Here is a 14,419-nt window from a genome sequence, read left to right on the forward strand (position 1 = left end):
ATGACCTTGCGCAGAGGGAAAGGCGGAGTCCGCCTTTCCCTCTGCCAGTTATAGACACTGGGAAAAAATAGATTAAAAAAGAAGAAAAGGTAAAGTAAAGGCACATACCACTGCCACTAACAGCTTTGCGCTGCAAATCTGGAAGAGGTTGCTCAGCCACTGACAACCTGAGGCACCAGAAAAGGAGAAGTGGTTGTTAAAATTACGCCTCCAGGTAAGACACCTACAAAGCTAAGATTACGCGATGGGTTAGGAAGCCATCGGTGGCCTTTCTAGCTGGGAAAGAGGGAGGTCTAATGTTAAGTGGGAGATTCATGGAGTCGTCTTGGTTTAGCATTCCCTCCCCACCTTTACTTTTATGAGCTCTATCAGCTGTTAAGGGTTTGCAACTGGGACCATTTTAAAATATATATTTGTACAATAACATTGTTTTTTTGAAATACTCATTCATGCAAAGTCCATACTCACTTTCAGACGGTCTAATTGAATTCAGTGACACTACCTATGTAGAACATCTCAATCCATCCCTCAGCTGCTGAAGGCTAACACCCACCATGGAGGCAACTAGAGGAGTTTCCAGATAAAAACGTCTGATTGCTTACACTTGAGCACAGTCACTTCCTACTGGGCCTTAGGAGTATAGCAAAAGCCTTAATAATTACGTGAAAATTTAAGTGACAGCCAAGGGTAATCTGGGCTGTTGGTGACAAGAACGCCTGGCCAGGCCCAGTGCAGCACCATGGATGCAGCTCCCTCCAGCACTGGGGTCAGCTCTACCTCGCTCACATTCAGAGACTCCACTTCCAGATTTTCCACAATTAGACAGATTCCTTTCTATAATTAATTAAAAAACAGCACAGCGAGGTTAACCACCAGCACGGCACATCAAAACAGTGGGCAAAAAATACAGAAGGGAAAACGCAGCAGGTGTCAAATTAGCCTGGTGACATCAGGACAAGCTGTCCCAAAGGCAGGGGTTTTAAGCAGGAACTGGGGCCAAAATAACTATCTTTTTTTTAATAGATGTCAGTAAATAAAATTGTCTGCTCCACTATGACAAATGGATTCTGTCTTTTTATACATATTTATATATTTTATAATTTATTCATATTGCTGTATAAATTTGTGTATCTAAGCTATATTTACATATTCTATATCCAAAAAGGGAATTTTGGTAGCTACGCAGAGGTAAATACATCTTTCTTCCTCTTCCTTCCCCATTCTGACCATTTCTGTAGAGCATTTCAAGCTTTAGAGATAAAAATAATTATGATTAGTCTATTATTAAGTGGAAGCAATCAAGTATTTGGAGCAGGGCAAATAAGGTTCAGTCCTTTACTGAACTGGAGGGAACGCCAGCTCTATTTCCTCATCTGATCAGCAACCCAGACAAGCTTGCCCACATGCTCCCCATGAGGTACCTTTAGCTGCAGTTTCCTTCTTCCCCCCTCCCAGCTGCGTTTTCGGCATTTCTCAGCTTTCAAGAGATCCTTTAAAAACCACAGCCCCACACACACCCCCCTCTGTACAAGAAGAGTGGGATACAATGCCGGTTAATTGTTTTCAATAAACATTAGTTGAACACGAATAGGTACAAGGCGATTCAAGCCAGAACATGCCCCACAAAGTTGTGGAAACGTCATTATCCAGATATTAGTACAGTGAGACACTCGCCCCACTGCACCCAAGTGCCTCACGGACACTTTTCACTTCACACCGCACACTTAGAAAAGCTCTCCTTGGGCAGACGAGGGCTAAGCCAGCACACAGACCTGCCCAAAAGAGTTTATCCAGAGAAAAAAAGTCCCCTTAACAGCCAGTGCTAACCCACCACAGTGACGGTGACTATAACAATCAAGGCCTGATAACAAATTACCCACTTACAAATTTGGTATAGATCAGTGCTGCACCCAAGCTTTTAGTGATGAGGACAACATCCTGGATTAAATCCTCCAAATAGTTTTTTCAGGCTGCAGTTTTACTTCAGCAAACAAATCAAAATTTGAGCCAAGAAACACTGTTTGAAATACATTCCTGAAACCACCACTAGATGCATTATAGAAATAATATTAATTCATAGTTCAGGTATACTATTGAACAACTGTTTTCTGTTTATATTTTGCAGAGCTAAATCATACTAGTGTGCAAGTATAGCCAGTCTAAAGGAGGGAGACAAGTTCTGAAATTTTAACCCAGACGGTTGTACAAACCTCACATTTGCTGGAAATAAGGATAATGGCCCACAGGCAAAAGATCTGATAGCATTTGCCATTAATTATGCACTGATTTCTTACAATTATTCAGAGCAGGCTGGACAAGCCTTGATGGATTTCAAAGGCCAGCCTATGTCTATGTACTAAATAGCACACATTTATTAAAACCCAGCTTTCAGCTATGCGTAGTGCACACTGCCACTCCAATAATTTTCCATAAATTGAGGGACTTGCAAGTGTAGATTAATTGAGGCAATGAAAGAGCAGCTAGAGTAAAGAAATTAGATATTCCCTTTCATAGTTTCTTCTCTTGAACTTTCAGATTTCACAGTGGTGGGCAATTCCCCAAAATAAGCCAGCAAGGGAATATAAACTCAAACAGCATTTATTAAACCCAATGGCAGAATTGGTAAATAGTTGCATATAGACTTTGCTTTCTGTCACATGTCATTTTGAAGCAACCAAGTAAATACATGGTTGAGTGTTGTGGTTAGGCCCAGGAAAAAAACAAGCATAATTTGGCTTGTCATCTCTCTTTGTTGCTAAACCACAGATGATTTTGAGATAACTGTGTTTGCTTCCTAAGACAATTTGCTTTTTGCCTTTAGAAAAATAAACAAAAAACCCCACACACAACACAAAACCAAAACTACCACACAACTGAAAGCCAAAAACCCACACAAAACCAACCAAAAAAAAAAGAATAAACCCAGCAAAGTGCATAGGCTGTTTAATTTCCTCAACAGACTTTGATGCTTTAAGCATACATGCAGCATTTCGCGGATGATTTCTTACTCGGTTGGTTCAGGGCGGCTCCAAACTGTGCAAGCAGTTACTGAAGGGCTTTCACGATACGACAGTAGAGTTGTACTGAATAGCAAAGGCATTAAAACCAAGAGTCCTCAGTGTGGGATGCTGAATTATGTTCTTTGGCAATCATATCTACATTGCTGCAAGTAAATCTGCCACTTAATAAGTTGTTAGAAGACTGCAACCGATGAAAACAGCATGTGTTTAGAGCCACCATTGGGCTCCCAAACTTTGTGCAGGGACTAAAATGGCCGGGGAGCCCTTCCTGCATTTGGAAAAGCTACAGTGAGTGGAAATAAGCATCCCCCGTTCTCCTCCCCCACTACCAGCAATCTGGCCATGAGAAACCCTTCTGCTTCGGGCCATCCCAGCTCATTCCTCTTTTACATCCTGCCCACGGGTACACCAAGTCTGGTCTCAGCATTTGGGAAGCGCAACAAGAGGTGAATAAAATACAAATGCTTCAGTTGAGCGTATTTTTGTACCCTTGCCTTGCATAACCAGCCCCATTTTCTTCACACAGGGCTATATGGACACGTTAACACTGACTGCTTTAGCAGCATGGCTGCAGGAAGACACCCACAGGGCTCCTGGGTCTCTGCAGAGCCAGACTGACTCCTCCACCTCTCAAAGCATAAAGTAACTTTTTCCTTCTGTTTCTCTTCCCCTGCAGAAAAACTAGGTAGGGGACGCTACTTATCATTCAGAAAGCACGCAGCCGAGATAACTGCACTAGCCTAGTTACAGAATTAAAAGAATCAATAATAATAACAGAAAACAATAATGATGAAGCCACAAAGATTAGTGTTTGCGTTTTGAACATGATGAAACCGCCCAACTCCAAATTAATTTTTAAAAGTAAGCATCAGCAAATAGAGTGGGTTTTTTTCCCACAGCAATTTCTACTGCTAACCCTTTCAGCTCTCTTAATGCAGTCTTTAAACTACATACATTACTACTTTAAATTATTTTTATTGAAAATAAGTCATAATTTTTTGGAAGCAGTAACTTTACTTTCAAGCCTGGTTTGCATCCTGTTAGCTGTTACAAGCCTTTAATTCACACTACATTTTATAAAAGTTCTTTAGAAAGGAATAACAACATTGAAAATACAAGCAATTAGAGAAATCATCGGGAGTTTCCTACCTGCAGAGAGTGGCAAGAACAGGGCAGCCTCAAGGGAGAAAGCGAGCCAAGGGCGGCCACAACACAGGCTGGGCAAGAACCTCACCAACAGGGCTCAGCCTCATCGCATCAGAGCCAGACACGCAGGAACAGCAAGAGCAATACATCCCATGGACAGTCCAAACAAAAAGTAAGGAAACAATTTGCAAATCCAAAGAAAAAGTCAGGAGCAGAAACAAGCACACCTACAGCATAGTTCAAGCCCAGAGCAAAACCCAGAGCTCAGCTTAAATAGAGCTCCAGCAGTAACGAGCAGAGGGGGTGGGGTGGGTCCCAGGTGAGGCTGATCAGGACAATTAAGGCTTATTTGTGCTTTCGGGGCCCTAACACATGGTTTTGCTTGAGTAAGCTTTAATGGGCAAGATCTCTTAGTGACCACACTGTAGGAAGTGAATATTGCACTGGAACAGGTACCAACTGATCACTGGCTTAAGCCAGATAGTTATATGGTGTAGATCAATGGAAATCTGTCCCATCTTACAGTGAATTCTACATACACTCACATGAAATCCATCAGAAACTCAGTGGGAAACAGCAGTCTACAATTAGTAAACTCTACTTCAAATTGCGCACTCTGACGTCACTGTCTTTCGGCCTGCTTTCACAACGCCTTCCTTCTGAAAATGGACTAGAGGTCAGCTGTTTTGCCAGGATACTCCTGCCATCACAGATCATATCTAAACCCAAATCTGGAAGAAGAAATAACACATAAGGGGGGTGGTTCCAAGAGAGCACTTTTAAACGTGAGGAACACCGGAAGTCGGGGGAGCACCTAATCAGCGCTTGTAGTTTGTCTCTTCGCTGTTTGCAGGGTGTGTGCTCGTGCCTGTGGGTGTCTCTGAACATTCACGCATGTGAGCTGCTCACATAGGTAACACTAGTTACAGCTCCTCAGCCTGCTTTTGCCTTTTTACAGATCCTCCTTTAAGTTTACAGTATGTCTCTCAAGACCTACCATACTTCTCCCAATGCTGTTCTCTGCAAATACGGACCTTTGGCTTTCCTAAGCCATGGAAGAGCTTCTATTCTCTACATATGGGATTTGGAGAACAAGTTTTCAAAACATGTAAGCACCAGAGTAACGTCTTTTTAAATAAATTAAACATACAGGACATACCATTTTAAACATCCTCATAAAATATCTCAGAATGGACTGAGCCACCTATCTAAAAGCATTCATCTTTCCCTCCTGAACTACACTATCCCCTTCTGATGGCTGCACTGCACCTGAAGTGAAGCCCAGCCACCATGGAAAAAAAGTACCCATCGAGTACACCATCACTCTGCTTAACAGGAGGGCAGCTTGCATCACAGAACATAAAGAAAAGCTCTGAAGAGTGGACCCTCCACTTCAAACATGCTCACTTGCCAGTGGTTTTGCAGGCCACTGCTGCTTGGAGCTGCTTGTTTGAAAAGGTCAAGAAAAAACGGGAAGAACAAACCCTATGTTGGATTGATCGCTGTAGCCTCATTCAAAACACAACAGCTCAGGTGGTCGGATAGGTGGCCAGAGAAATCAGGTGTGATCTACAACAAAACGAGCTGAACACAGAATAGGAAGGAGATTAACTGAGTGACTGGCAAAGCGAGATCAGGATAGCTGCAGACACAAGATCTAACGACATTCATTCATTCTTCAGCTTCTTAATCATAGCTCTTTATGCTTCATCATTGATCCATGGTTGTAACACCCCTTGTCTGCCTTCTATACACCGCCCTTCCTCCCCTCACCCTCAGTCCTAACTGATGTGGGACACTTAGGTAGATTTTCAGCTGCTCAGGGAACAGAGCATCTTTCCTAAACATCAGAGCCCCTGAGATACAGGTGCTGTGCTCAATAAATTCCCTGCTATATGCTACCTCATTTCAGATAATAAATGTAGTAAAAATGTCTTTAGTTATGAATAAAAGCATGTATTTTTATAAATGGATATTTCCATAAAACATAAAATAACTTTGAAACTTAAACCAAATCACATCAAAACAGTAAGACAGTAATCATGGCATTCACCCTGAAAAGGAAAATGCCTGCATGCTTATCAGTGGAGACAGTGCAGCCACCTGAAGCAGCAGTATGAAACTGCAGAAGAAGGAAAGAGCTCTTTCCTTCATGTAGCGATACTGAATTAACAGCAAGATAGGAAGATTCATCCCCTGAAACAGAAGCAACTTTTAAGTGCTTTCACTATAAACAATGCCAAGAGGAAACAAAAGCACAAAAGTGAATGTCCCTAACAAACAGCACTGCCTATTAATATTCTTGTATTGCTGTCAAATCTTAGGAATATCATTTTCTGTGGGTTTTTCCCCCCCCTGTTGTTTTCATCTGCCAGGAACACCCACTGAGGGCAGCCAGTTAGCTAGGGTTTTTGGCAGAGGAAAGCTATTCTACAAAACTTGAAGCTTACATTTCTCAAGAGTTCTGCTCAGCTGCTGTAAAATTTGATAGGTGAAAACCCTATTTCCACATTCATACTTTTCCTGACAATTTCAGACATTTTTTCTGACCTTCTTGTGCAGAGACACACTGTGCAACAGTCTCCTTCCAGCTCTAAATCAAGTAGCAGCCAAGAAAGAAACAAATAAAAACTCTAACCTTGTTGTGGTGGTGCTACTGCCTTCATTACTTTGCTTTTTTATCAGTTAAAACATTTTAATTGCTAACACGGGACAGCAGCCGTGATGTAGGCTTTAATGAAACTCTTATATTTGTTTTCCAGAAACTGACAGATGTCATCGTTTGCTATTCCCCAATTCATTAAAACAGGCAAAAGCAGGAATATACGGGCTCCTCCCAGCTCCTGCACAATGGCTGACCTGCTTTTATTGGAAAGCAAGGCTTATGCAGTGACAAAATCTGTCAGTCCCCATCTTTTGAGCACATTCACCTAAATTCAACAGAAAAGCTGTGCTCAAGTTCTCAGAGCTAAATGGTGTGGGCAAGTTGCATCCACACTGCCTTTATGCCTGAGAGCTTGGGCTTTTCTCCCACCCAGGTCTTTACTTCTCTGCCACACTGCAGCCTCACTGCAGCCAGAGTGAGAATCACGTGGGCAATGCAGATTATCAAAAAAATGCAGGACTGAGTAAAGGCTGATCCCAGCTTATCCCAGACGCAGGTAGAATCAGTGATACACTGCCAGATGTTTGATGACTGATGCTGGATAGAGGAGAGACACCGCGTAGTCCTCATTAAGGGACAGGCTACAAAATAAGTCATTACTAGGTACCGTAGGTTCTGCACAGCAGAAAAATGACAGAAATATCCTAACAGGAAAAACTAACACTTTAATAAATCCTATCCTGTCAAAACACTGGATACAAATTCATAAAACATCAGGTTTCATTTGCTCCAGTGCTCAGAGAATTATTCATTTAACACTATTTCCTGATGTGACTTTAATTCTCATATTATTCAATAATTTAGCCAATGGGTTCTTTGCACCGATAATTTTATGAGACAAATTCAAATGATAAGCAGCAAGCATCAATTAAGACACTGGTGCTGAATTGTGTTTGATAGATGGTCATTTTGAACAACTGAGCGCCTTATTAACATGTTTGTTGATCATCCTTCTCCCTCACCCACATGTACACAAACTTTTTTTTGTTAGTATTAGCTTCTGTGTGTTTTGGAAAGTGTAGGCCTGACAGCAACAACATGAGTTTAGCAGTCACTGTGCAGACTCCCAGACGCTAAAACAGTGCTCTGCTCTCTGTGAACAGTGACAATTAATCATGTCAAATCGTACCAGATGCCAAAGCAGTTTTGTGATGTCAATAAATATTCAGAGGAGACTTGCTTCAGATGAAGACAGAGATTCATTTCAACCGGTGATCTAAGCAGGGTTCAGACCTAGAGGTAAAAGGCTGTTGGACTAATTTACTGCACATCCTCCATTTCTGCAGTCCTGGGAATATGAGGTCATATTTTAGGCATGACAATTAATATGTTTTACTGATTTTAACACATGCTGGCCTCATCCTGTCATCTTTAAAGTAGGAACGATTCATTGGCTTTCATTAAAGTACACATGCACCACAATTTCAAGACAGTATATCTGCTATATAAAAACAGGAGCAAACTTTCTCCTTCCCTTTTTTTGTAATGCTAGTGTACATACCAGTATCTAATTAAATAAAACTTCTTTCTCATACTGAACTGTAGATGCTGGTCAACAGCCCTGGTTAATTCCCGTGACAAGATATTTCAGATTATTTTTTCTTCTTCTTCTTCGTCTTCACAGCAGATCATTTTAATTCCAGCTGAGACTGAGTGAAGCAATGCTGATTTCCCCAGATGGTTCTGCTTTCTTAGACAGAACCCCGATGGAATGATAATTACAGCTGAGGAGATAGGCAAAACTGTGCAATAAATGATAGAAAAAACAATAACTACATTTCATCAGCATGCACAAGCTAACTAAAGCGATCATATGATTTGTTATTGGCCTCATGCATGATGCTGCCAGGTTGAGGCATGTTCTTCATTCCTCGTTAGATTTCACTAGTCTCTTCCACACCTCTTTTCTATGATTCCAAAATGATTGGCAAATTCCTAAAATAAGAAAAATGCCCTTCTTTCATACTCCTCCCATGTGAGAAATGAGGAATATCAGCAGGAGAAAAGCCATTTATTGGATTATCAGAGATGTTACTTCTTGATATTCCTTCAGCAACATGTGAAATTCTTTTTAATTTGGAAGCAGCTTTGCTATGCTGCCAATGGGAGTATTATTCGCGATCCTAGCAGCCGAACCAAACTCAAATACATAGCCCGCTGACTGATGGGTGGGGTCTGGCTATCTCGCTACCACTGACAGCACGGGATAAATGCATACGGTATTTGTCAGATCCAAGTAACACTGCAAGGCCTCACAACACTTTATACATACTCACTACGAGAGGAAAACGCTGCACGCAGTCCCCATCAGTAGACATTAAGTAAAATAGACTGGTTTGGTGGAAGATATTTGGGGAAACGGCTTTGTACAATCATCCATCTTGATTTTCAAATATTTTTGTTTCTTGCGAAGTTGCTGCCTCAACACATAATTTGTAACAGTTTTCGTCTTGCAGATATCCTAGAAAATAATAATTAAGGCCAATAATCACCCTGAGAGGTGTCCATGAGAGCTTCTCTGATTATACCCATTTCTTTCTATTAAAAGATTTTCCACAGGGCATCCATTAGCAGCATGGATCACAGAAACGAGAGCACGTGCTTGCTTTCTTCCCGCACCTTGATCACGGAGCGCAAAAACAGCTTAACAGGGAGTGCTCATGGCAGCCAAGTCGCCTGTTAAACAGGCGAGTCAGCAGAGACACAGCTTTGCAGACTCCCGTGTGTGAAGCATCTGCATAGAGTGGGGTTGTCTCATATCCCCCACTGACTTTAAACTCTTAACTAGAACGTACTACAATTTATCCTACCCTCCAGCTGAGCTAATGGAGGGGCAGGCTACTCCCGGGATCATTATTATTCATTATTATTTTATAACGCCTGCTGGTGTTATTTTAACAGCAGCTCGCATGAAGGAATACATAAAAGACAGGCCACCTTTGTGACACCAGCACTAGGCACGCGCCTAGGGAACGGAGAGCAAGGACAGGACGGTGCTGGGTCTCTGTGGCAGCACGAGCATTATCTCTCTCTAACATCCATGCTAAACCCACGCAAATTCTGTGATTACAAGCATCACCTTTTAAAAAATGAACTGAGCTAATCTACAGTCAAGTTTGGTTTTTGGGCGTGCTGAGGACCAGTGGTCCCAGCCGAACTGGAAACGCAGAAGCTTTAGCAGGCAGAGAGAATTATTAGGAGCACAGGGAGAATGGCAAGCCTATTCTGAGGGCAGCCTAAAAAAGCCTGGTTTTCTTAGTCTAATAAAAAGAAGGCTGAGAGGGAGTAAGATTACTAACCACAGACTGAGAAAGCAAGGCAACAGAAAAGAGAAGCACTGGGGAGGGAAACGAGAAATGTGAGCTGGAGGACAAAACCAAATAGTTCCAGGCTGGCTATGGCTAGAAAGTACATGTCAGAACAACATAGCTCTGGATAAAACCCATCAGTAGGAGAAATGCCAGCAAAACCTTATGGTTTTTACAACACAGTTTGATCCATTTCTGTAAAGGGTTCTCTAATTCAAGACCTGGGATAGGAAAGCACCAAATACAGAATCCCGCTGGGATGTTATAATGTTTCTGAATGAAAAGCGTTTTTCTATAAACTAAGTTTATGCTTTTTTTCATAATGTGATATTAATACAACTTTAAAAAAAATAATTTGCTCAGCTTGAAAATTTTGTCTTGCACGGGGAATTTTGGAGGCTGCAGACTATGGCCTGATAAAAGCCAGGTGAAGGTAGAAGTACACAATAGTACATAGGTAGGATAACAGATCAAAACCTTGCTGGAAGAACACGGAAAAAACATTTTGGGAACAAAATTAAAACCAGCTGATTAGTGCAGTGAGAAACATTGTGGAAAAACACAGGCAATAGGCTGTGAAAGACAGGCGGAGCAGGTACTTCCTGAAGCAAGAAAGAAATGACACATGTTGAGAATGGATGAAACAAAGGGTGGAAACTGCAAAGTGCTGTGATTAGAAAGGCTCTGCACAAATAAAGAGGTAATATAAGGAAGAATCTGAGAGAGGCTGAGGAGAGGGAGGAAAGAGTAAGAGTTGAAAGATTCAAAAGAGGAAAATGCACCCATACTGTGCACACCTCTGAGTAACCCAATGTCTGGGAACATGCAGAACCAGACGGAAAATATCATCTTTTCCACCTACCATATAAACCAAATATTGTAGCAAGGAAGCCAAAAGGAAGAAAAAATAATTGAAATATTTTAAAATTGGCAGTTCAACTCTTCCCTTAGATGCAGCCAGAGAACTGAAAGTCACTACCATGAATACTAGCAGGAGGAAAAGGACCAAGCAAGGATTTCACTTCAGGAAAGAACAGTACACAGAGCACAGTACAGTGAGCCAGAGACTTTCAAATTTAGTTCGTAACTCCATGACCAACTGAGTGTTTTCTGTATGCGAACTTTGTGTCAAGAAGTTCAGCACACAAACTATTCTAGTATACAGACAGTATATCCTCAGCTTTACCACTCAGAAAAGGAGAGGCATTGCCAACACCTTTTGCTGGTTCGCACTCCAATGCTAAGCACCCCTTTCCCAAAGCCTCTGACCAGATCCAGATGTGCAAATCCAGTAAAACCATTAATTTCCTGGCAACTTAATGGAACCTGCTGGATTGTCAGTTAGTGGACTCATACAACTTCTGTATGAATGCATCTACAGTTGTATCCGGAATCCTTTCTATAACCTCCCTTCTAACAAAAACAAACAAAAAAGTCTTTTCATATTCCTCTTGCCTGTTCATATTCCTAGCTCTTCTCTGAATCCCAACAATCTCTTCCAAATCACAGCCAGTCATATCTACTGCTATTTCATGAAGAATTTGTGAGTCTGGTCTTCTTCAAGCTTTACTAGAAATAGCCAAAGGCTTGTTGATCCTAAAATCCCAAAACATGAAAGGTTTGTTGAAAGTATCCTGTATAACCTCTGGGAGCAAAAACCAAGATGACTGAAACACAGCATGACTTTTGTTCTCTCTGAGAGAAAAGAGGTTGCCTCTTTCTTCTTCCTGTCAAACTGCATGGGGGTTCAGAAGAACAGAGGCCTTGCTGGGTGACAGAAGAGTCAGAAGAGACTTGCCAGCCCTTCTCTGTATGTCCCTGAAGGGAAAAGCTGCCCATCTGCAAGTGCAGATGTGCAGAGCAGAAGGGAAGAGCGTCCATACCATATGAAGAACAGCAGGCCACGGATTCAGGCAAACTGAACAAGCATCGCTTTTTGGTTCTGCTTTGGTTTCTGTCATTACTTGGCATTACTGGCATTACTTTAGAGAAAAAAAAAAAAAAGCTGATTTGCAGTTCAGTTGATCTATGTGCAAAACAGTTAATAGCAGAGTATTCCCCCGGCAGTTGTAGCATATGGGTCATATGAACCAGTTAGGTTTTGGCTACTGTGATCAAGAACTGCCACAAGGCATGTTGGATTACCACAAAGATCAGTCATCACTCCCTCTGCACTCACCAAAGACACTTTTCTTTCCAACAGTCTTGTCTGTGACTGTTTTAAAATCACACTCCTTGTCAGCTGGCTTGTCTTCTGAAAGTCATTTCTCCTTCTCTCCATGGACATCAGAAGACAGGAATGTGACATTTAAATCTATGATTACAAGAACAGAGGTGGTGTAAGAAGAGCCTATAACAGGAAAAGAGTAAAGAGAGTGAGAAAAGAAACTGCAGAAAGCTGTCCTATAAACTAATCCACCAAAATGTGTAATTCTGGTGCCTTAAGGCTTCAAAAAACACCTGCAAAAATTGCACGCAAAGATAAAGTGTGAGGGGTTTCACCCAAGGTAAGTGCAAGACAAGTCGTACTTAACAAATTTCAGCCATCCCTGGGTCGAATTCTTTGGGTGGCAGAGCACCTGCCTGGGTATATGAAAAAAGACCTTAAACCCCACTGGACCTACAGCACATGCAGTGGCTTTCACAATGGATTTACCAGCAATTCAAGTGGGTGAGGTACAAAACAGATGGGCTCATATTGCAGGGTAGCTGCAATAGTCAAGAAAAAAGGAATTCTTGGCAATATATACTATACTTTCATTAACTATATTAATTATTACAACTTAATTGTTATAATGTAAAATGTAAGAAGAAAGAAAGAAAAATAAAGAAATAAAAGCACGCTGCTGTCACGTGCTAGAGATTAATGAGGACCACAGACATCAGTGACAACCAAGGAAAACACAAAACTTACCTAAGTTGTTACAGCTGTTTCATTAACAAAAGTTTTTTTGATCCCTGCTTAGATCCTGTCATTTCCTCCATCCTCATTCATTTCCGTTCTATCTCAGAGTTCCACTGTTGTGCTGCCAGAGAGAGTAGACACCACACACAGCATTGCAGCTCCTCCGCTCTGTTGTGCTTAAATCCCTTCCCACCACTCATTCCAAGCCTCTCCATTGATGCTTTGCCTCCAGTCACAGTGCGGTGAACACAAAATCCTAAACGCCACACCAGGAACTGAGTGAAGAACAGCACCTCTGTTCTGCAAAATGTGTGGGGGCTCCTTCATATCAGAGGGTTTTGTGATGCCAAACTAAGCCCTTTCCCAGAGGGTGGCAAAGGAATTCGCAGACTCTGGAGTATTCTGGCAATGACAGCACTGCCACGCGATACATGGGGAATAGCTCAAATCTTCATTCTGCCTAGAGTTTATCATCCCAGACAATGCAGGTAGGAATTTGAGGGATCTCCCAGGCAAGTTCCACACTGTGGGATGTATTCATTTTCCCCTGGGGAAGAAACAACAACAAAGTCTCTTACATGTGAAATGATCTAATTGCCCCTGAATTTCTGTTACTTAGCTCAAATACATTTCTGCTAAACCTTCATAGCTACTTACAGCAGCATCTTGTTAAAATTCCCTTATTAAAGTTTCCTTTTATCTCAAGAACTTCATTCTGCCTGGGCTGGGGAGAAAATGGCAAAATCAGTATATTCTAGCGCTTCAGTGAGTGGAGTCATCTGCAGAACAACAAATGACTGTGGTCTAGTAAATGGCATTCACAATTAATACACTATCGACATAGCTGCTGTAAAATATTTAAGTGTTTTATTGGCATCAATAGCTATTATGAAATCAGCTTTATAGATGTTACAGTAAAAAGAACTGAATTTCATAAAGCCCTGAATAATTACTGGTCCCTTGTCAAAAAGAGAGAGATAGCTATTTACAACAAATAGCCCAACAGAAGAATATGACAAGCCAAAAACATCCACTTACAGATAACATAATTTAAGACAGGCAGAGTGTTAATTAGAAGACAAGTCTCCCGAGGAGTTACTCGTGTCAGGTGAATCTTTTCACTGAATCAGACATTGTTATAGGTGCTATGCAGATTATTTAACCTGTATCCCAAAAGCAAAAGAGGACTTGTCCAGTTTTCACTGAAATTACGTTTCTAACTTCTAAATTATACACTACAAGGGCAAAACCAATGTTAGATGCTGTAACGTATGTATATTTTGCTGTGACCTGAGATAGGTCATTCAGTGATGAGATGATTCCGTGTTAAGAATAACGAGCAATCACACACTCCAAACCCAGGCAGCTATAAAAC

The sequence above is a fragment of the Charadrius vociferus genome, unplaced genomic scaffold, assembly GCF_000708025.1.
Source record: "Charadrius vociferus isolate BGI_N301 unplaced genomic scaffold, ASM70802v2 scaffold411, whole genome shotgun sequence".
NCBI classification, from domain to species: domain Eukaryota; kingdom Metazoa; phylum Chordata; class Aves; order Charadriiformes; family Charadriidae; genus Charadrius; species Charadrius vociferus.